The sequence below is a fragment of the Eulemur rufifrons genome, chromosome 20, assembly GCF_041146395.1.
Source record: "Eulemur rufifrons isolate Redbay chromosome 20, OSU_ERuf_1, whole genome shotgun sequence".
NCBI classification, from domain to species: domain Eukaryota; kingdom Metazoa; phylum Chordata; class Mammalia; order Primates; family Lemuridae; genus Eulemur; species Eulemur rufifrons.
Window position 1 is genome coordinate 13,142,725 of NC_091002.1, and position 24,854 is coordinate 13,167,578.

Consider the following 24,854-nt stretch of genomic DNA (forward strand, 5'->3'; position numbering starts at 1 on the left):
CTGTGAAATTCAGTATCCCCTAATGTAAAGACAATTGGTTTTACTCCATTTTTTCTTGCAATAGTTCTGTCCTCAGGGCCATACAGATCAGGGGACCATAGCCCTCAACTGAGCCAATCAGAATCCTCCACTGGGATTTCCTAATCGGAGAGTGAGAGTCATTTTCTTCTCTGGTCCTAAAGCTGCTAACATAAGCCCCATACTTCCAGGGACCATGGCACTTGGACAAGGCCTTGTGCAGGAGTGAGAATACAGACAGCAGAGAGCGAGGGGAGGGAGAGATCATAGAGGAAGCCCCAGTGAGTGACGGTCCTGCTGCGTCCATCCATAGCAGGTGGAATTCTAAGGTGACCCTCACAATTTCCAGCCACTGGTGTGCACACCCTGTGTGATCCTTCTCTGCTCCGGAGTGTGAGCAAGACCTGTACAGATGACGGGATATTACTCGTGTGATTAGGTTACCTTATGTGAGAAAGTCTACACCTTAGCACACTGCAAAGAGTGAGGCTTCTGTCAGTCTTGCATGTTGCAGGGAAAGACAACAGAGAGCGGCCTCTAGTCGCCGAGAGTGGTCCCAGCCCACAGCCAGCAAGAAGCTATGGGGGTGGTAATGACGTCTCCTTGCTGCTTTTCTCTGAATGTCTCAAACATCCTTCTCGGTTCCCTCAACTGTGCACACACTGTGGTGAAGAGTCACATCATCGAATTCTCCTTGGTTAAAACTTTGGGAGTAGAAGTCAGGTTCCTACGAAGGCCTGGAATGATGCCAAGACTGAGCACGCGTAGATGTGGGGTGAGCAAGAATCTTCGTCCACAAACTTGGGAATGAAAATCAAGTCCTGTACCTTAATTTTCTTTTTTCAGTTAAATTAAATGTGATTTCAAACTATCTGAGATTGGCTGGCAGGAAACCCAGGGAAAGGGCTTTCCTGGCACCCTCTCCCCCCAGGTCAGTGTAAAGAGTGCAGAGATCTCATACCTAGCAAAATATTCTGTAGGACCCCTCTGTCTTCAGGCTGTGCTGGTCACCTCTGTGAGTCCCACTGCCAGTGCCCATGGCCCCTTGAAGCCTGGAGGTCCTGCCGTCTGGGAGCTTGGCCATCCTTAACCCCAGGGCCCAGGTCCAGCCTCCTGAGAAGGCCTTGCAATCATGCTCTGGCCTCTAAAGTTCCTGTCATCCCCTAGCCCGGGGTGGAAAAGTCTTTACCACTCCTGACATCCTAGATGTCTTCCTGGTCTCGGTCCATTTGGACACCCAAGTTTGGCCCTGCCTTCTCTCAAGCCAGAAAAGATGAAGGGACTGCATTGCCTCCTTGGCCAAGAGAAGAGGAGAAAATACAGAAAGAATAAATCGCAGAGGTAATGGAATATCAGACTTGCAGGGCACGATGAAGCCGAGACCATCTGAAGTGTACTTCATCCCTTCCTTGGCAACCTCTAGGAAACCGGACACTGTTCCATTCTTGCAAACAGGTACGGAAGGAGAACAATAGCTGACGAACCCAACAAGCCTCTCACATGGCAGGGCGCTGTGGGAATACCCCGGTCTGCTTGGCAGAAAGAAACCTGGGAGAGTTCATGGGTAAGCCACAAATATTTTCTTTTCTGTCTTCAAGAAAGGGTCAATTCAAGATTTGATTTAAGGATCATTTAGTGGCACCAACTGAAGATATGCTTATTTTACTTAATTCCACTTTTTTTTTTTTCAATGCAGTTTATTTAATGCTCTCTCACGGAGAAAAAATAAGAAATGAATAATGTTTCAAAAGTATTTCCATTTTTTAAAGTTACAGGATGGTTGAAAATTTCTCCTTTCCATTTTGGGGAACATAAAGAACAATCCAATTTCAATAAGAATGTTTAATATCATCAAGAAAAGATTTGAAAAGATGTCACTATCAGGCTGCCCTTGCTGGGGATTTTAATAAAATGTGAATAAAGCTATGGGCATAATAAGCACTGCATTCATTCGCATCCAAAGACTCTGTTGTCCCATGGAGTGTATGTTGACCCTTCACCTTTTAAATGAGGCCAAGTGCATGATACTGATTGGGTGAGACAGTGCATGAAAAGGCCTGGCAGTGTCTGGCATTTAGTAAGAACACAGTAAGTGAGTGCTTTTTTTTTTCTGTCATTGTTCCAGGTTGCAGCAATAGTGTTTTCAATTGCACTGGGTTGTTGACTGCCAAGCAAACTATTACACGTGGACACTGAAGATGCCATGTGAGAAAAGCCATGCAGACCACAGATCCTCACGGTCAGCGATGTGTGGCAATCCTGAGATCACCCCACCTGAATGGCCCCATGTCTGAAATAATTCCTCTGGAGATCCTGTCCCTTTCTTAACCTTAGAACTCTGCATGTTCTACTAGTTGAGTCAACCCCCAATGGGGTGAGATCAGGCATCTTCAGCGACCTTAAGAAGCCAGCTGGACTGCCTAGCTAGAACTCAGAGGGCTGGAGCCAAATCTGAATTATTAAGATATAGAAAAGAATGTGTTGCAGCTGGAGAAGCCACAAGATACAAACACTCTTTGAGAGACTGTGTGCGAATCTGGCAGGCAAGTGCCTCCAGACAGCCCCCAGGCCTGGGCAAAACACCCCTCCTGTTCTCCCTTCACCAAGGAAGCCTGTGGTCAGAGCACACCTCACCCACCCATGGAAAGGTTGAAGGAAGGAGGGTCTGGTTGTTTGACACGCATCTATTGAAGAACAAATGGACAACGTCACCTACATCCAAGTGTCTTAAGGCTTTGGTAAGAGGGAGGTGATCTCTGAGGGCCTGCCCACAAAGAGGTGGCAGGACAGGTGGCCAGATGGCCTTCCTCCAGTGACATGACACCCTGTCAGTGTTCCTTCTGCCTTTGTTCTGCTTCTACCAAGTAGTGGTACCATTAACAGAGAGGATAATAACATCTTGGTGTGAATTGTTTTGTCATATTTTAGACTAGCACTAAGAAAGGGCTCAGAAAAGCACTTAGGTGAGGGAAGGGCAGGAACATTGGCCCCTGGTGATGGTGACAACTGAGCTTGGGGAGTGCCCTGTGGTGACAGCCAGCTTTCCCCCAACTTTTTTCCTCATCTAAAACAATAAAACCCCTGATTGTATGTTAACCATTTAAGGAAGGCTGATGTCTGGCTTGTTGCTCCAGATTTGTACAGGTTGCAGTTTATTTACTGCATGTTTCTGTCTTTGGAGGGTTTACCTGGAGCAGGTAAGCTCTGCCTCCAAAGAAAAACTGAGCATCAAACAGAATAAAAGCAAACTGCAGGATACTTAATAACATGACAGAAGAAAGACCACAGTGGCCTTCCCTTCATTCCAAAGTACAGAGTAACTAATATTTTACACCAATGCCCAGATAATGCAGAAATATTAATATTCTATGAATGGTCAATCTAAGGACTATTTATGATGCACATGAGTATTGACAGGATATTAGATTTGATTTCTGGACCAATGGGGTCGACATTTTTGGAAAGGCCCCTTTAATCTATGTTAGCAACAAATAATAGTAGTAATAATGATCCACTTTCACAGAGCAGCTTTAGACTTGTGGTCAGACTGGCGATCTCAAAGTCAAATGGTCATGCTCCAAGATTTCCTTCCACTGTCCAACCTTTCCGTCCTGCTGTGTCTTTACCGGCTCCTCACGACCTTCCATGTCAAGGCCAAATTCCCTCCTCAGTGTCCACAGACCTGCCTCACCTCCGGCCCACAGCACGTCCCAACTCCTAATCCTCTCTGCCCACACCTTCCCTGAAGTCACCCTGGCCGCCCTGAGGTTCCTCTAGCTCTTTCCTTGTCAGTCTGGCAGACAAGGGTCCGTAAATGCCTCAAGATCCCTCAAGAACATGGGTGCACATCTCTGCTCTTCTCTGATAACCAAAGTTACTTTGATATGGAAAGAAAACACCTTGGCAACCAACGTGGCTCTTAACCACACTCTGCACTTTCTATTGTTTTGTGTGTATTTCGCATCTCTCAGCCCCTGGCGTTTGATCCACCAAAGCGTCCGATGTGCTTGTGCTTCCGTGTCCACCGACGGTGCTGGAGACACCCTTAGGATCCGTCGGCGTGTCCCTGTGCCCAGCACTGCATCACACTGTGTTTCCAGGCAGCGAGCTTCTCCAGAAAAAAATCAGAAACATGTTTTCCCTCGATTCTTCCCCATCCCAAGCATCTAGGGGCCCCAAGAGAGACCTGCGTGGAAGTACTTCCTTTTCTTTCCCTGTTCAATAAATAACATCCTGAAGCTGAGGGAAGGGAGGTGCGGAGAGCAGGATCCTTAATTGCGGAAGCCGCCCAGACTAGATAAACAGGAGGTGGAAGGAAAATAAAGCAGGTGAGGACGGTGCAGAGCGTGGCCCAGGGAGGGCTGGGGAACTGTGCCCAGGGGCCTCGGGGTGCACAGCGCTGAGCAGAGCATGGAGGGCCCGGCACCTGTGTCTGAGGCCAGCTGTATCTTGGCAGAGTTTTGTCCCTTTGCAGGGCTCAACCTCCAGGACACGGAGAGGACCCAGCAGTTACTGAGTCCCCACTCAGTATCGGAGACTGTGCCGAGAGCTTCGCTCCACCCCATTTCATTCTGATAAACACCCTTTCAATTAATCATAATTGCCCTTGTATGTGGAGGTAAAACCGGCTTAGAATGCTTAAGTGCACCTCTGTTCGCATGTCGCTCAGACAAAATTGAGATGAGAATTCAGGTTTGATTTTGGTTTCCCAAGTCTGCGTTTTCTATTTTACTGGTGGTTCTCACATTGCTCAGGTGCCCGAGGAACCGGAACGTCTGTGCCGTCTTTGTAATGTGTGGATCACTTGGAAATAAATGAAGGTGAAGCTTACAATTGCCGAATATAGATTTCCGCCTTAAATCAGATGCAGTACCACCTTACGCAGATCCCATTTAGCAGGTGTTAAATGATTTAAAAAATTACAGGGGAAAAACAGGACACTGAGAACAATCTATTGATTTGATTTTTCTGTGACCCAGGAAGAAAGGTCACCTGTGAAACTGTAGACTAACAGAAGCCCCATGTCCATCCAGCTTGGGGACCACTGTCTTCAGGAGGTGGGGTGAGAGACCAGGCTCCTGCTCCCGCCGGCGGGAAGCCAGGAGGTGAGAGCCCTTCCCTCCCCCGCCTCCCTCCGCGTCACCTTTCAGGTCTGTCTGCTTCGCCACAAGCACCCACCAGAGAAGCAAGTCAGTCATTTTTGTTTTAGATTTTTATCATTTCCTTTTTTATACAAGTCACCCACATTTCTTGTTAAAATTTTATAAGACACAGACAAGACCAAAAAATATACAAATGAATTTGTTATAAAAATTCTCCACTAACGCACCACCAGCGATAAACACCTGGACCTGTAACTGTTCAGATACTTTTCTGTGCATGTCCAGGTTACGGACTTTCCTTTTGGTGTGCCTGCCTTTCTGTGTCCCTTCATACACAGCTGCACTCCTGTTTCTCAAAGACAGGTCCCCATCATGTCCTAGGTCCATTTTAAAAATGCAGATGTGTAGACTTTTCATTCTAGGAATCAGAACCTTGCACTGCAGGAAAGCTGAGACCAGAGCCTGATTTAGTCAGTCAGGGCCTTATTCATAGATATTTAGGCAATTCCTGACTTTTTTCTCAATGGCACCATCCACACGATGCCCATATATCTTTACACATTGCCTTCTTAGAACAAACTCCTCAAAGTGGGGTTGTTGGATTATGGGGTCACTTGTACACTTGCCCATTGCCCTCTGGAGCAGGAGTACTAATGGGCAACCTCCCCCAGGTCCCACCCCTCCCACCCCCCATCCCCAAGCAGGCAACACCGTGCTTTAAATTCACATGATGCCATGAAGTCTCATGGGAGCACTTGTTGAAAGCTAGAGGCGGCTGAGATGCCAGTCTTCACAACCACGAAGCCCAGAGATGGAAATCAACTGGAGCAGTGCCTCACCTTGCATCAGACCCTGTCCTGTCCACCCCACTGGGGTCGTCGCCCCCTGTGACTTCTGCACCTGCCATGCCTAGAGCAGGTCCCAGGCTGATCACTCCCACACTGTCATCTGGGTGAATGAATCTCCAGTGGAGGGACTTCAGAGGGGGGCGGTGGGAGAAAAGGAAAGGGCCCCCATTGGCAGCCCCATTTTTGGCTTACACACCAGACCTGGCAGGGGCGGCTGAACTTCCTTCACTCAGCAAATGCCCTTAGAACACACACCTGTGTCAGCCACTGTGCTGGGTTCTGGGGCCACAGTAACGGGGGAGGGGAGGGCAGGAACTCAGTCCCTGGCCTTGAGTTCCTTGCATTTGAGTTGGGGAGACAAAATTAGAGAACAGTTAGAATGCCACATGAGTGGAGGTGTAGTTTATTATCCGGGGAGATAAGGAAGGAGCTGAGACCTCCTGGAGGTCCCAGGGAAGTCATCAGAAAGCTGACATTTGTTCTGTTATCGAAAAGGAAAACTTTTTAACTGTGAAAGGAATACACAGTTGCAAAAGTCCAAACCATATAAAAGCATAGAGCAACCTTAGAAACCCATAGCAATGGCATTTCCCTAACATAATTACCATTATATCCTAAACCCTAAAAATCCATTTTCAAAAGATATATATGTATGCATGTACACAATGCAATCATATTTTACAGGCTTCTCTTTCAACTGGTTTTCTCACTCAACAATACAGCAGGGGCATCTTCTCAGATCAGTACGTTTGTGGCCTCCTTTTAAAATTATTTCAGGGGCTGTAGAGTAGTCTGCGTTACAGAAGGTCACAGGTATTTAAACGATTGCACTTAGCCTTCCTATGGATCAGTATCGAGTTATGGATTTTACGGCCAGGCTCTCCTCATGCACTGTCAGATATTTCACTTCGAGCTTCCTTTTTGGGCACAGGTTCCCTTATCAGCACCGATAACCTAGTATGGTAACAGACTGTTGGATTCTTGAGTATATTGTCCTAGAAGCAAACATGGAATGTAACGATCAGGGCAGCAAAAGTTACCAATAGCCTTACTAGTGCTATAGGTGAGGACACTAAGACCAGAGATACATTTTCCTGAAGAATGTTCTAGATTTCAAAACGTTGGCACTGTGAGAGCAGCCTCTCAGGGAGTTGGCTACTGCTGACCTCTAATGGCAACCTGGGGTACTACACCAAAAAGCTCCTCGGAACGCTGGGAACTGGTTGTGCCATGTGTGGTAGATCCAATTACAGTTGTGAATTCCCAAGATCTTTGACAATGGTGCTAAATTGTCTCATGATTAGAGGAGGCTTAACAGAGTGACGTGGTGTAGATCCAGTGAGTCATGCTTCAAATTGGGCCCCTTGTTTTTTGGCTGGAGCAAATGATCATTTTCGTAGATGCCTAATATCGTACACAGCGCAAAGATGCACCTACACCGAAATGTTCACATTAACTCACCCACTAGTTAAATATCCTGTGGCTTGAAAGCCCCCATTGTTTTCCAGCACAACGTTACCAGCTGCAGTCCAGAAACGCTTGTAACCATTCACTGCCCGCCTAATGTTCAGTGCCGTGGGGGAGTCGGGCAGAGATCCTCAGGCTGCTTGTAAGCCAAACTGGCTCTGAGGTCAGAAACGCCCAGGTTCACAAGCCCAAGAAAGCCTCATTCCAGGTGGCAGTACCTGTCTCCTGAAAGAATTCGGCAACGAGCAGCTTATGAACGGTTGCTAAAGCCAATCCCTGGACCTGGATGAAGCCAACCCAGGTGGAAAGTCCTGGAAGCAGCCGATTAGCACCCTCCGTGGGCTATTTTTGTAGGAAAAAAAAAGAGTCCTAGAAAACAACACTCATCCTTTGGCTGTGTTTACTTTCCAATAGGAATGACGCAGGTGATCTGCCCAGTAAGGACCTGCATTATGTCTAAAGGCAGCAGGCAGGTGCAGATGGGCAAATGGTGGCAGTGCATGAGACTCAGGGGAGGGGGAGGGCAGGGGAGGCAAGGAAAGGGCGAGAAACGACACCCAGGTCATCACGACAAGTACAGCCCGGAGAGACTGTCTGGCTGGGGAAAGGGGGCGGGCTGTGCTACGTTTTCATAAAGTGCGATGACGTATTAGTGATGTGAAAATCATTTACACTTTCTCTCCAAAACTTCAGGGTGAGACTACTTGAATTAGTATTCTGGGTTTCTTGTTTTATTGTTAGGAGAGAGAGAAAGGATGGATTTCACTGTTACAGCACTACAGAGTACGTGTCACTTTCAGACCCCAGAAAGACAAAGTCTGGTTTTTAATAACCTCCACTTTATGTGGCTGAATAAAGCTCTGAGACTGGCAGTGAGATCTCTCCCTCCAACTTCACTGAGTTCACTTACCCCTGGCCACCTTTTCCTTCTCAGGGAAAAGCGTGGCTACAGTGGAACCAAATAATCAGTGGTGATGTTTGAAAACTAACAAGGCAAATTCTTACTGGCTTTTGGCTGTCATTTTTTTTATGTATTTTAAATAACATATATTTGTGCTGGAATAGATATATAGATATTCACTGTAGAAAATTTAGGGCACGAATACATAAAATATAAATGAATAATTAAACCACTCAATTCTACTCCATGACAATGACAACATCTAATCTTTTGATGTGTATCCTACAGTTCTTTTATTATTATTATTTATATCTATTTCTACACCTCTATCTCTTTATCTATATCTATATAGAGTTGGAAATAAAATCATCTATGTTTTGCAAATCTGTTCTATTTTACTTTAAGATGATAAAGATGTTTATTGCACATTCTTAAGATATAAGAGGTGTATAATATTCCTTTATAAATCTACCACAATCTATCATTCAAATCATTTTCATTGTTTTATTACTGAAAATCCAATAACATTTCCTTTACTTATTGATTGCATATTTTACTAATCATTCAGAATCACTGAACAAAGAAAGATGAAAGGGGCTGCCCAGTCCCTTCAGTTAATGGGAAAAGACGTTTCGATTCAAAGGCGAAGAATGGCTAACCTAAGGCTACACAGAACAAGTCAATATGTGTTTACAAAAAAATCATTTCAAACACGATTGGATGAGATAATCAATAGGGAAACAAGAAAGAACTCTTCCCTGGGCCCATTGCTCAGGCTGGGACAAGTGTCCTGTATCCCTGCTGGTTCTAAGGCTCAGGGGGTGGCTTCCAGGCCAGGTTGCTACAGATCCCTGGATGAAAGGGAGGTGCCCCCATTATAGCTTGAGGACTTTTCATACTTCGACTACTTTATCCTCACAGCACACCAGGGAGGCTGGTGGTCAGTGTCTATCTGAAGGATAAGGAATCTGAGGATGGGGCACAGAAGAGCTTCCCAGGAGCAGACCAGAGATGTGGTCTAGTTTATAGTGTTAACTGGGTACCTTTGAGATCAAGGCCTTTGGAAGGCGGGAGTGGGGAGAAGAGGGAGGAGTGAAGGGGGAGAGGAGTGAAAGGGGAAGGAGTGGAGGAAGGGGAGGAGGGAGAGGGGAGGAGGAAGATGGAGAGGTAAAAGGGGGAGGGAGAAGTGGAAGAGGAAGGAGAGGAGGGGGAGGGAAGAGGGAAAAAGGAGGAGTGGAGGAGGAGGAAGGACGGGGTGGGGGAGGAGGGATGGGGAGGAAGGCAAGGGAGGAGTGGAAAAGGTGCACAGGAGTGGGCAGAGACAGCAGCTGAGCTGCGCTGCAGATGGGACAATGCCCTGGCTAGCCCCTCAGGGCAGCCCCAGGATGGGCAGGGGTGGCTGGGCCTTTACATTCCTGCATCGATGATGCTTCAGGGGCAAGGGCTGCCTTGGAAGGGGCACAACCTGGGCCATTCTGCAGCTGAGGCATCCCTGAGGGTCTGACAGCTGAGCCACATCCCTCACGGGAGGGGCTTGTGGGCACGGAGCACTGAGCAAGGCTTTCTGAGTGAGAGAATTGACACTTAAAGCCTGATAGGATCATCGAAGCCTCTTTTTATAACCTTTCAAGGGCTGCCACATGTGGGGAAGATAACATCCAGAATCCATTCTGAGACCCCCAAGACCCCCAGCACACGCCACTCTCCCACGCAGCATGCACCTACCATGCGAGGATTTCTCTGTTGCTTCGTCACCACAGACTCATGTTCACCTCAGGACCTTTATCCAGCTGAGACTCTCCACCCTCCCTACCTGGTCCAAAGACCAAGTTTCTGCCAAACTTGAGAAAGAGAGAGAATGCACTTGGCCCCCAACCTAAACCCTCTTTCCAGTTCCCCTCTCCTTGAGAGCATGTCCTTAAGCAATTGCAGCACTTGCATATTTATGTATCTTTTTACTCTCATAGAATATCTAAGTTTTCACTTTGATCCTCATTTAAACTTCAAGATCTGTTTTTTTCCAAAAGATCTAGTTTGACAAAAGCCAGCCTCGGTTTACCTATTTGCTGTATTATTTTATTTTATTTTTTATTTCAAAATATTAAGGGGGTGTAAATGTTTTTGGTTACATGGATCACTTTTGTAATGCTTGAGCCACAGCTGTAGGTGTGCCCATCACACAAAAGTGTTCATTGTACCCATTAGATAGATTTTTGCCCCTCCCCTCCCCCCACCTCCCCCCTGCTTGATTTCCCCTGAGTTTTATTTCCCTCTGTGCACATGTGGGCTTATTTGTTAGTTCCAATTTAATGATGAGTACATGTGGTATTTGTTTTTCCAATCTTGAGATACTTTCATTAGAGGTGTTCCCTGAACAGGTATTACTCAGAAATCAACGTGGCACATTAGCATCCAGGGTGGAGTTGCTTTAAGCCTCCATGGGAGGGGTAGAGAAATATGGGGGCCACCCCTGACTATGTCTACCTCCTCATGTCTTGCAGCCTTTTTGTCAGCCAGCAAGGCTTGCGGATTCTGCATGCTATTTAACAGATACGTGTCAAATTCCCTCCATAGCCATAGCTATGTTCATAGTATCAATAGCATTATTCATAATCACCCAAATGAGGAAAGGACCAAAATGTCCATCAACTGAGTAGTGGATAAACAGAATGTGATACATCCATGAAATGGAATATTATTCAGCCATAAAAAGGATAAAATATTAATGCATGCTGCAACATGGATGAAATTTGAAACCATTAAGCAAAGTGAAAGAAGCCAGACACAAAAGGCCACCCACCCATTGTATGATTGTATTTATATGAAATGTCCAGAATAGGCAAATCCATAAAGACAGAAAATAGATAAGTGGTTTCCAAGACCTAGGAGGGGGATATGAGGGGTGATTGCTAATAGTATTGGGTTTCTTTTTGGGCTGAAGAAATGCTCTGGAATTAGATAGTGGTGATGGTGTGCAATTTTGCAACATACTAAAAACTGCCAAATTGTATATTTCAAACGGGTGAATTTTATCATATATAAATTATATCTTAATTTTCAAAAGATGATGGCTTTAAAATAAGAAAATACAGCATAGTGGGAAAAATACAAACTTCAAATGTAGATGAATTTATGTTCAAACCTGACTCTGCTATTTACTAGCTAGAGCGTCGGCAAATTATTCAACTTCCATGAGCTTCAGTTTCAGATTCTGCAATGTGGAAATAACAACACCTACTTTTAGGGCTGTTGTAAAAGTAATTGGTAAAGTGTGTGGACAGAATTATGCAGCATATATATGTCATTAATATCGTTATTAATACGGTATTGATAACTTGATAATTAAGCTATCATAACAGAGAGGTGACAGCTGCATTTTCTCCCATTTGCACTGCGGGGTTTGGAAGCATAACCCCCTCTGGTACTTCCTGGTCGGATTAGAACACCCACGTAGAGAATCAAAATAGAAGGGGCCAGTCGTCCTGTTAGCTATGGGGCCACATTGGCCAGCGACAGGATTTCTACACAAGCCTCTAACCCTTGAGGAACAGAGGGAAAATCGTACCATTTCTGGTTAGCCCAGGTCCCTGTACACTCTGTAAGTTGCCGTGGTGTTTCACTTCTCATTTTGCGGGCTGTATGGAATTAATCAAGCTACGACTCTGGCCACTGGTTTAACCACAGACTTGTCTGTGCTCTTCCTCGGTTTCCCGCAGCGGCAGAGGTGCGCCCACCCCTGCTGCAACGGCTCCTTTCAAGTTGCCCGAAGTTCCTCAAGATCAAGAAACATATTGGAACTAAAGGCACCAAAGCTTGTGAAATGTTCTTTTTTGTTTTTAATGAAGAATGAAGGTGAATATACAAATGGATAATATTCTTTCAGAAAATGAAACCAAACTCTTAGTCAAAAACTGAGTCAGCAACAGTTAACGGAACAGGGGTGTCGTAAAGGAAATTGCATTTTTCTAAAAGTATCTCAGAGAATGAACTGCCAGATTTATATTTAATAGACTTCCATCTCCTATGTGGGAAGATAAAGTGGGAATAAAATATATGTCTACATTCACACCCTGGCCAAAAGATTCACTTTTCATTTGATTTGAACAAACAACTAGAAAACATTCCTCAGGATTTAACCAAAATACTATATAGTTGATTTAATTTAGTCAATTACAATGGGCAAAATGACTTAATTTCTCCATAATGAGCCAGAGATTTTATTTTTGATTACCATGGATACATAATGGTTGTATATCTTTATAGGGTACGTGTGATGTTTTGTTACAGGCAGTGTGAATTAATCAAATCAGAGTAATTGGCATTTAGCATTTCTTTGTGTTAGGAGCATTCCAATTCCACTCTTTTAGTTATTTTAAAGTATTCTCTAACTTGTTGATTATATTCACTTTGTTGTGCTATCAAATATTGTTCATTTTATCTAACTATATTTTTCTACCCATTAGCCATACCTACTTTATCCCCCTCACCCACACTACCCTTCCCAGATGCTGGTAACCATCATTCTATTCTGTCTCCATGAGATCAATTATTTTTGATATTTAGTTCCCATATATGAGTGAGAACATGTGAAATTTGTCTTTCTGTTTTTGGCTTATCTCACTTAATATAATATTCTTCAGTTCCACCTATGTTGTTTCAAATGGCAGGATTTCATTCTTTTTTGTGGCTATGTGATATTCCTTTTTGTATATGTACCACAATTTCTTTATCTGTTCATCCGATGATGGACACTTAGGATGATTCCAAATCTTGGCTATTATGAATAGTGCTGCAATAAACAGGGGAGTGAAGATAGATGTTTGAGATACTGAACTCCCCTCCCTTGGATATACAGTGGGATTGCAGGGTCATGTGGTAGTTCTATTTTCAGTTTTATGAGGAGCCTCCATAGTGTTTTCCATAGTGGGTGCACTAATTTACATTCCCACCAACAGTGTACAAGTGTTCTCATTCTCCACATCCTCACCAGCATTCATTATTGCCTGTCTTTTTGATGACAGCCATTTTAACTGGGGTGAGATGATATCTCATTGTAGTTTTAGTTATTCAATTTAACCCTAGGCTAAGGCCTGCTTGCTTTTAGAATACTGCAAGTATGATAAGGAGTTTAATTTTCTTCTTTCTAGTACTAGTTTCACTAATATCCATATAATTTTTAATCATATAATTTTATATTTTATACTTTCTATTTGTCATTATTCAAAATTATAATCTACTCTGTTCTAGCACACAGTCTATGAACAAAATAATGTCTTTTTTCATGGTGATGAAAAGAACTTTCACTCTTTTTCACAAAAAGAGCATGCCTACTTTACAAAACCAAGCTTTTTTTACATATTAAACCTATTCACAATTTCTACATAGCAGACTATAAGCTCATACAATCCTTCTAAATGTTGGAGTTACTTAACAAAAATATTTCCTTATTAGAAAAACCAAACTGCTTTCTCTTTTTATTTGAAGTAATGACTCCAGTACATTGCTTTGGATCAGCAAATAGACTTCAGTTAACTCCAATACACATGGGGAACTACACAATCTAACCTCTTCCGATCTTGGTGCTGAGTCTGGGACTCTGCTTTATAATAGCAAATTGAAAGAATCACGGGAGGTCGAGTTTGTCCTTTCACAGCCACAGCACACATGGAGCAACCCTACTGTGGCTGGGTGGAATAGAGTTGTTGAGAAACAGCTGGGTAGAGTCTGGTTGAGAGACAGAGCGAGAATGTCCTGGGTCCTCACCAAAACTCTGGACTGTGGTGTATTGCAGTGGGGAATCAAGAGGCACCCCGTCCACCACTTGCAAAAGCCCCCGTCACCTGATAACCAACCCCTCCCTCCTTTTATTACCAAAGCTCTCTGACTGGGCTTTCTGCTATTTATAATCAAGATCACAAATAATAACACTAAACATTTTTTTTTAAATCCAAAGAGACAAAAGGAGGGTGTCAGTTTAATAATTATTAACAGATGACCTGGGGGTTGAGGGGTAGTGATTGTGAAAGTAATGAAGTCATGAGAGGATTTCCCTTGAAGTATTTCAGTGCTAGTGGATCACATTGTCATCCATCCTTTGTCATCGCTCTGGGAGGGTGTATATCATTCAAAATATGAGGACATCACACAAATATTTTTTGAATAGCCATATGAAATCGCCTTTAGTTTCAGCAATGCCGTTTCTCCGTATTCTGGGAAAGGTGACTGTGCAAATCTTATCCCAGCCCTCACAGCAATCCCAGAATATGGGCATGTCTTCTCTTATTTTACAGATAAGGGGAATGTGACTTGGAGAATTAATTTGCTTCAAGTCACACAGCTAGTCAGGGGCAGGAAAAAAAAACAGGGGGAGGAGCATGGACTCAATTCTGGTGTTTAGGCAGAGCATTTTCCTCTATGATACATTGCCCTTGTTTCTGTCTGTTTGCTAGACAGGAATATCAATCTCATTCCATTTAAAGGTTATCAAAGTGTTTAATGAGTAATTTTATCATTTTGGAGAGGAAGTGTTAAGAAAAACTTTATTTAACTGACTTCTATTTATAGTTTTATACTGTGCAACAATTACCAGAAGACATAGAAACAGAATATTTTGCCTTAATATTGTCTTAAGGATCTTTAACTGGTAGCCTCAAAAAGAAGTTTGCATTGAGATATGGTTTTACTGAACATTTGGAAACATGCACATCTCAATACAGGAATGGGAACTTTATAGCAACAATAACTAGACTGCACTTCTTAATACTAGCTATCACTTCCTGATATGTTCACTGTCACACTGCTCTAAATGTTAATATGGATTCCATCATTCAGTCCTTAAAACAATTGTATTAATATAAGGCAAGCAAGGTAACTTTTCCAAAGTTGTGCAGGTAACAAGAACCAAAGCTAGGACCCAAATCCAAGATTCTCTGGTGACCTCTGTGCTTGTAATTTTTTTTTTCTTTTTCCCCCCACCAATATGTAGACCATGATCTTCCTAACAAAAGAATTATCATCATTATGTACACTCACAAACACATATACAAAGACAAAGGAGAATTGCTATTAACTTAGATTATATAATTAAAAGTCAAAAGCCAGTCATACCATGTGACTTAATATAGAACCTGTGTTTTTTCCAAAATCAGGTCAGCATGCCATTAAGCCAACACTGTAAGAAAAACATAGATACAATGGTGAAACAATGCCACATGTTGGAAGTGTATATGCTTATCATAGTGAATGCTTGAAATGATTGTAAGATCAGTGATCAAATGCTAACAGTTACACTTCTTGATCTATGCAATGTTTTCCTCTCGAGATGTGTAGCACCCAAAGCAATACAATGACTCAAAAATACTGTGTCTCTGGAAGCCCACATCTGTGCAAAAAGTGAGACCAATTCAGTCATACAACTGGTTGATATGTTGAGCAAACCCAGTGAAACCAATTATATTAATATGCTATCATGTAGAGCTTCCAAAAATGTAGGCTATTACTGACTCTTCAAGTTTGAATATGGGGATTTTACAGACAGAGGAAAAGATGAGAAGAGCCTCTGGGAACCTGTTCTACACCCTGCCCAGGGCCTGCAGAGCAGACAACCTTGTAAAGCAAAGATAGGAAGTGGCCGCTCTTGGGATGAAGATGAGCACTAGTCCTGCTGCCTCTAAACAAAGACACGGGGTGCTCCATTGCTTCCTGATAAGTGAGCACAGCACAGGGAGAAGGAGGCGTGAGCTGGCTCGAAGGATCACACACGCAAATATATATATAACAGAAGGAACAAAAAAACATTACAAACTTGAGGTTGTCATGGAACCCTGGATTTTGGTCCTAAAGGTAAAGATAGCAGAGAGCTTCATTAAAAAAAAAAAAAAAAAAAAAAAAATGGCCTTTGAGGCAGGCCTAATGGAGAAACAGCTCTTTTTTGAGGACAAAGGTAAATGTTTGTTTGGGAGATGTCACCTTCAAACTATTTCTGATGCCAGTGCTGGGAGAAACGCTGCCATGAAATAGAGCTGCCCCCTTGTATAGGACAAGTGCAGTGCCTGAAACCTGTATGGCGTTGGCGCTGGCCTGCCCTGCAAGGGCGATCGGCAGTCTCTCCAGGGAGGCAAACAACATCTGCACATATTTTTTGATGATTATAAATCTCACTAACAAAATAACTTACTAATCAAACAAAGAGGAAAATATTTGCAGACTACTTATATTAAAAAACAAAACAAAAAAAACAAAGACCTGATGTATATCAATGCTATCATCATGATTAACTTAATAGAGAATTCTTCTCTTACTCAAAAAACGTACTTTTTATTTCTTAAATTGGCAGTGTAAATTGGTAGTGTATGTAAGCGCTTCTAAAGGGCGTTGGGTTTCGCTGTTGTGACTGTTGAGTTGGTTAACATTTGTACCGCTTACTGGTGTCTTGGTCTCTCTGTGCATAGCCAGTCTAACAGCAAACAAAAGACAACAAAAAGTCTTTGCTAATGGAAAGGTTGATTGATAGATTGATATTCAAATCACCTGACCATGAGTTTTTGAAGGCGTAATATATGACGTAGTGTGACCATTTTATTCTTGAAACTAGGCAAAAAGGTGCACACCATCCCACTCAAGCCTGCAGGGATGACGACGCGTCAGCTCTGTTTTCTGCAGTTGACATGAAATGCTTCCTCATGGCATCACCTTAATTTGAGCTTTCAGCGGGATGATGACAGTTACGCTCTCTTAGCCATGGAGAAAAGCAGATCACTGGAACATCATGTGAAAACGTTTGTATGAAGACGTGGCTTTCTCGCTTGCACCCCCTCTTTTACTGCTGGTGACCACCCATGCTCGAGCTGTGTTTTGGCTCCTCTCCCACTGATGAGTTTTCCAAACCCTGTCAGTGGCTGCAAGCTAAGCGTTCTGCCACCAGCGTACAGAAAGGAAATGCAAGTTGGATTATCTTTTCTTTTTTTTCTTTCTTTCTTTCTTTTAAACTTGCATGTTTATCCTTTTCACCTTGATTCCTGGAAGAGTCAAACATCTGAGATTCAGGCCAGGCCTGAAGAAAATAGTTGTTCCAGCTGAAAACAGGAAAGATCCCAGTTTGCTTTTTAATGCTCATGCTTAAGATCAATGTTTCATATTGTCTTTGTGTGATGCAGTGCTTCCTAATAAAAACAAAAAGGGATGTTTGACCGGAACTTTAAAGGTCCATGTGGCAGTGATGTTCAGCAGAGAGAGCACTGTTCCATTTGCGTGGGGCTGATGAAAGAAAGGATTCTGACATTGGATACCCACGCACAGCCGCGGAGCAGGGAGAAGAGAAGAAATAGAGGAATAACCAGGCAATGGGCCCCAGCAAAGCAACGCACCACAAGGCATCCAATTCCAGATTAGATCTCGCTTTTATGCCCTTCTCACAAAAAAGATGCTTTAAATTATTTAATGGAGAAAGGTAGTACTTTGAACTCCAGGAAAATCAAAATGTTATAGCTCTGAGGGTTTTTTTTTTTTTGTATTATGGTATCTAGTGAATAAAACCAGCTTTAAAAAAAAAAAAAAAAACAACAAAAACTAAAAAGCAAAGTTGTCTCATCTTTTATAAAAGCGAGTTCAAACATTTGGTACAGATGAAGGCTGGTCAAGCATTTAAACACAATTTCAGTGTCTGACGGTTCTAGAATAAAAGGCATTTGATTCAAAACAGCACCTCGTGTTGGTCAGCAATACAGGCTTCCACTAAATAACCAGAATGCACAAATTGAAATAAAGTGCAATTCTTTTTCCAGAGTTAATGAAAGGTTCCTGTTTGTGAATTTGGGGCTTTGAAGTCCAAACCTTCCAAACAGCACCAGGAATGTACTGGTGATTTATTACTATTTGGACAAGTGGCGAACAGAGCGCTGCTCTATGGAAAGTTGACATTCCCTACCTGTCAAGGCAGCTTTCCTGAAACTGGGACGTCATTCCCTTTGCTGTAGCTCCTCTGAAGGCCTAGAGCTGTGCCCCGGGGGCCGGGTTGGTGAGGGTCCACAGCGTTTGGCTTGGCCTGGCGGCGTCTCTCTGGGCCAGCACCCTCCCATACTCTACCTCTCCTCGGCCCGTGCTCCATCCCGTGGGGCTGCTAACCTCCTTGTCACCCTTCCCACTCCCCCCAGGCCCAGACAAAGCTCACTTCCTCTGCCCCATCCCCTGATCCTTTCTTTGTGGCATTTGGTTTACACCGTGAACTAATTCTTGGGCCCTTTTGTGTGCATCACTACTGCATGGCAACTGGATCTGGAGAGGCTCTTGCAGACCCTTCTCAGATTCTTCCAGGTGGCCTATTCCACGCTCCCTCCCCATCCTTGCTTGCCCACACTACCCATCCTGCGAAGAAGACCCTGCCCCAGGACTGTCTGGATGGACAGAACCTCTGGGAGACTGAGGGGCTTCCCTGAGACAGGTGGGGTCTGAAATGACAGCATCTCACACACTCAGGTGTGGGGCATTCACAGTCATTGCCGGTTGGGATCCCAGGCAGAGACACAGGATGGGGGCGAGACTGTGTTTTGATACTATTCACATTGGAGTGTCTGCCCACCCGTTATCTTACTCCAGTGCAGTCATAAATAAAATTGATCACAAGACATTCCCAAAGCTGATGTGTGTTACTGGGCTGTTTTCTTTTCTTATTTTGATATTTGCTTGGACACAACATGATTTTAAAGACCTGTAATATAAAGCAGAACCCATAAGCCATAGAATAATAACCTTATCTAAAAGCTGACTTTGCTATTTTTCGAGTCTCTGGTTTCATACATCCTCACGAGATCTCAACCAGCGGGCGTCTGTGACATACTCCCGCGCGCATGCGTGTGTGACGTGGTTATCTGGATGCAAAAAAAGTTCAAAACAAGAATGGCATCAAGGGCTCCATGGGCTAGTTGGAGATGAGAAAATAAGCCTTAAAGGAATCCTTGGGCCAGGTTCCCACAGGAGCAGAGCACTAGAGATGGTTTCAGAGTGGACCCCCCTGAGGGAGGACCACTGGCTCTTGACCCTGTCTATTCACTTACTGACGACATGGCCTTAACACATGGACACGTTTCAGAACCGCCAACTTTCTGAAAGGTGAAGATCATGGGGTCCCTGCCTCAGAGATCACCGTGAGCATGAGACGCCAAGACTGTGGGTGCTTGGTGTTCCGTAACGTGTGCTGATGGATACACGCACGGACTGTTGCTAGAACGCCCTGCAGTCGTGGAGAAAAGGCATGCTCATGGGAAAGGCAGGATTTTAGCCAGACGTGACGCGATGGGTAGGATTTGGATCAGAAGGGAAGGACTACCCATTTCAGGAAGTGGCAGAGAAGAAAGAATGAGTAACGTGTCTTCCTCTATCTTCACGTTCTAAAATCATGTCTTGTTTTCCAGGTCTTACGGAAACACCTGGCTCATTTAAGAGAAAAAAAATAACATATACTTGTATCATGTTTTTGGTGAAATATTTAAAATCAGAAACACCAGGCACCGCTTTGCTGCATACAAAAAACCTCAAGAAGATGGAGGGACAGAAAAATGTTGCTTAATTTGAATGGAGGCTGGAAGACACAGTGATCTTCAGAGTCCTGTCACTTAGCTAAAATTCATTGCCCAGTAACACTCTCCGCAGGGCCGTCCTGCCCTTCCCTCCCTCCATTCCTGCCCTAACTCGCTCTTCCCACGACAGCCGTCACCTTCCCAAGGCAGAAGGAGGCCCAAGGCAGTGCTGAAGGAAACTGCACTTTTGTGTTTCTAGATGAATTCCTAACTGAAAACATATGGACCCTCAGAACTGAAATTTGGGTGAGGATTCTGATCTCCAAGATGTGTTCTGAAGACTCAAGTTCATTAGTGACTTATAAATGTGTTGATCATAACTCTCTTCCTAGAGTGACATCAGGACATTTGAACATGAAACTGAAGAATTTACTCACCCACCATTATGCTTCCACTAAGCCACATAGCTGGAAAGACAGGGGCTTTACTTTCTCCAGAGCACTGGCATGTTCTCTTTCCTTCACAATAAACAAGTGGAAAAATGGTTGAAGATTCCTTGAGATGCTGGCTAAGAAAGAGTAGAGCAAGCATTTGGAGATGTGGGAGATGCCGAATGCACCTACAGCACTGTACTAGACTCCTGCTCCTCAGAAAATGTTATATCTGGCTTCACTTTGGGTGCAAAAAATGAATGCTTTTGGAAACTCTCATTGCTGTACAAATGACATGTGCTAATGCCTCAAATTCACTGTTTACCCAGCTGTTGCCACACAAGGTACCCGGAACTCGGGCCAGATATTTTTTCTCTTTATGCATCTACACTCTCACTTTTATTGCCATTTCTGTAGATTATGCTAAGGGACAAAAGAAGTGTGGAGGTTTTGAGGAGGTGCCCCAAGATGCTCTCATCTTTCCACAGGCACTAAAGCCCAGCTGGATTGCACGGTGGAAGTCAAGCCTGGGATGACACATTTGTGATGACAGCAGCCATCGTCAGGGGCACTCCCACCCACAATTTTTCTCCAGAGATTGTGTTATTCTTCAGTAGGACAAAGACTACCCAGGGGGTGTCATTAGGAAGTCTGATGTAGCCACCAGCCACAGCTTCTCTGCAGAAAACCCTGCAGCTGTCCTTGTCATGAGACATGTTGAGTTTCAGAAGCTGAGAAAAATGGAAATATTAGATTAGCAGTTAGAATAAAATTAACAAATATTAATATTGCTGGTAATTGAAGCCAGAAGCATGCATGAGGTCGTGAAGAAAGAGAGCACAGAAAGAGAGAGGGCCCAGGCCGGAGCTGCAGGGCTCTCCAACATTGAAAGAACAAGAAGGTAGTTTATCCAGGTATGAACTACAGCAAATCAAAAACCTCTAAAATGTCAGTTATAGCACCATGTCTGTAATGGATCAGTAGAATGAGAATTTCGGAAAGACTCCAGTGAGTCTGGCATCAAATACTGAGTGGGTGTGAGGGAGAGGTGGGTGGAATAGGGAGGAAAACGTGAATTTGGGATGCCAAGTGCCCCTCCTAAGTGTTGAGGTTGGTGACGTTCTGCTGTCCAAAGTAAAGTCTGCGCAAGGCATGCCTGGTCACCTCCAAAAGACAAATCCAGAGCTTCAGCTACGCTTCACTTCTAGAAGGAGCACACATTTCTAATTATCTTTACAGCCTCCTGAGAAAAAGTGTGTGGAGGCTTTAGACGTCAACAGCAGGAGAGTTATGTTACAGAAAGCCGAGCGTATGCCATTCTCAGCCTGAGCGAGTATGTCGCAAAGAGCATTACCACTGCGATTTCACGTTCTGAAACTGTGCTTGTCTGTTAAGTGCCAGATGCCAATGTGTCACAGTGGCTTTTTATTCTCCAAAAAGGAGCCTGCACAGAGTGGCCAAGAAACTACTATTATTATTCACAGTTCATGTGATTTCAAAGCTATCTTTGCCTCCATTTACTCACAGTTTGAGCCAGATCTTCTCGAAGTCATTGACCTCTCAATATTGCTGTAGATAAATCAGCGATGGTCTCTTGTGGTTAAAGTGTGTGACTTACACCAATCTACGGGCCTAGAGAGTGACTCTGAAGCTGAGGCTCACAATCACCTCATCTGGAGATTCCATATCGCACTCCACTATTACCATCAGTGACTTTCATGTTGACACAGATCCTTTATCTACCTCTTCATGATGATTAAATTGCAAAATAACCCTTGCATCATTCCATGTTTTCCTGTCTTATCTCAATAAAGAAGGGATAGCTACTGGAGGAATTTCTGGATGTCTTCAAGTCATCCATCAACATGAATCACCTGCTAGTAAAAGATGAGACAATTGCATTTGTATTTCCAAAGCCAGCTGCTGTGTTTTCTAAGTCATATCTAAGTCATATCTCATATCTCATATATATATATCCGGGTAAGGTCTTTGTCAGTGGTACCTAAGGCTGGCTGCACATGAGAATCACGTGGGGAAACTGGTTTAAAATTACAGAAACTTTGGGGTTTTGAAACATTTCAAACATCCCACCTAGAGCCCAGGAATCTGTATTTTTCACCAGTGTTTTTTGTGTATTGCTATGGAATACACATCGAATATATAGTATTTTCTAATATATAGGATCAGGCTAAAGAAAGAAGGCCTATGATATGATAACTCTATAAATGACACCAAGTTCCACTGCCCAGCTAGAGTTGAAACTGTTTTTGCACTTATAACTATCCTGCATATAACTGCATAGTGTCACTGGTCACATAGAGCTTAGCTGATTTGATCACTATTGCAATTGCTTTGGTTGATATATGGATATAAAAGGACCTTATTAGAGATTTTTTCATTATGCCCCACAACTTACAAATAAACACTGATCAGAAAAGCTAGAGCAGTTGCCTGACAGGCCCTGACAGGCCCCTCCGTGCATGTCCTCCACAGGTGCTGTGAGGTGACTCCTTTCTCAGCTTGGCACTTTGGACTCAGCAGCAGGAGTCCATCCTCTGGTCAGGTAATGACAGGGAGGTGCCCCAGGGCTTGCTGCGGCCACCTCTTCACGCTTGAGTGAGGCTCAGAGGATGCTCCAGGTGTCGCCCAGGCTTGTAACTACTCCTCTGTCTTACACATGATCCTGTTTTCTATGGGATCTTTGTCAGAGGTGCTCCAGGAGAGATGGGCTGGCACAAGTCACCTCATCAGCCCACGAGACATGTGTTCTTCCCAGGTTGTCTTTGACATCAACAAAACCATCAGAAGCATCTTCTCCACGATGGGACTCTCAGAGTGTGGCCACGGACTCCTTGCATCAGTGTCCCCTGGGTGGTTGCTAAAAACCACTCGATGTTTGGATCCCTCCCTGGGCCCACTGAGTCAGACTTTCTGCTGGTCTCTGGAATCTGTGTTCCTAGTTTCTCTGGGTAAGTCAAATATTCAACGATGTTTTGAAACTAGGGCCCTAATTATAGAGTCTCAGAGTGAAGGAAGCAGTCACTTGCCACCTTCGCCATGCCCAGCTTCCGATGACACAGGGAAGGCCTTGGGAGGAAGAGCTCCACGCTACTGCCCAGCTTTGGCTTAACAGTAGCATTGCCATGTCCTCCACCTGCCACGCCCTCGGGCTCACTCATCTCAGCAAATGAGCATCCACCCCTTGTAAGTCTCCTTAACTCTTTCCCCCACGGCCTACACCCCAAATCCAGCAGGGAATTCTGCCTGCTTGCCCGAGTCCCATCATTTTGCCACCTCTACCGCACCCACGGCTCCTACCTGGGCCTCTAGCTTCTCATCTCTGCCCTCTCACCCTCTGCTGACCCCCGTGAGGCAGCCAAAGTCTCCTCTGAAAACATGAGGCAGGAGGTCTGACATCACAGCCCAAGCTTCTCAATGATTTCCAACCCCACTCAAGAATAGAAGTGAAGGTCCTTACTGTGGCCTCCAAGCCCCTAAATCCCCTGGGCCACATCGACCTCTCAGACATCATCTCCTTTGGTTTCCCCAAGCCTCTGCCCTTCAGCCACTCCTGGATGACATCAGCCATACTCACCCCAAGGCCTTTGCACTTGCTCCTTCCTCTGCCTGGAATGATTCATGCCAATCTCTGTGCAGATGGCATTGCCTTGCTGCTTCCCTGATGACTGGCTCAGAGAGTTCCCCACCCCTCCTGCTCCCTTCCCTTGCTTTTCTTTCATTCATAGCACTTCTTATTTCCTGACAAGTATATTTAATTTATTGTTCTTTTACTCTTACTAGAACATAAAATCCTAGAGAACAGAGAGTTTTTCTATTTCTTTAGATTGTTTTAGGTACGTCTTTAAGTCCCTTCACGTGACCTGGTCCCAAGGCTAACTCAATTGACCCTCCTCACAGAGACATGCACGTCTGAACCTATGAAATCTGTAAATGCCCAGTATTTGTGAGAGATCCATCCATTAACAAGCTTGCTGCGGATTCCATTGCCACTCTCCTTATGTCCCCACCTCTAAGCCCTTTCTCGCAGAGGGTGAGCTCATCATTTCTGAAAAGCTTGGAGTTTGATAACAAACTTTTGTATCATGTTTTACATAAAACCACGGCAAACCACTCTGTCTAGAACCTACACTTATTTAACAGGGTCTATCTGTTTCTCTATCAGTGTGTGAGAGATTTCTTAATGGTTATTTTCTTTGATTTGGTTACTATTATGTCCTCTTTTCTCACTTTCACTTTAAAAAATATAACCATTCTCTCCAAATTCTCAATACTTATGTAAATAAATTGTTAAAAACAAATAATAAGTAATAGTAAGTAATAATAGTGCTTCCCTGATTGTTGTATCACCTGCAATTTACTTTAAAATACTTCAGCATAGACAATGTGAGATTACGTGCCCATCAGTTGAGTTGAGGTACAACTCAGGCACTCATGGCATTTCAAATGGGCAGGCACACTTGCTTTAAATCAGAGAGGCAGTCCCTTTGCTGAGACAGGTATTGCAAGAGCTTCTATTATTGCAATCACTGTCTGAGGCTTGGCTAAATAGAATG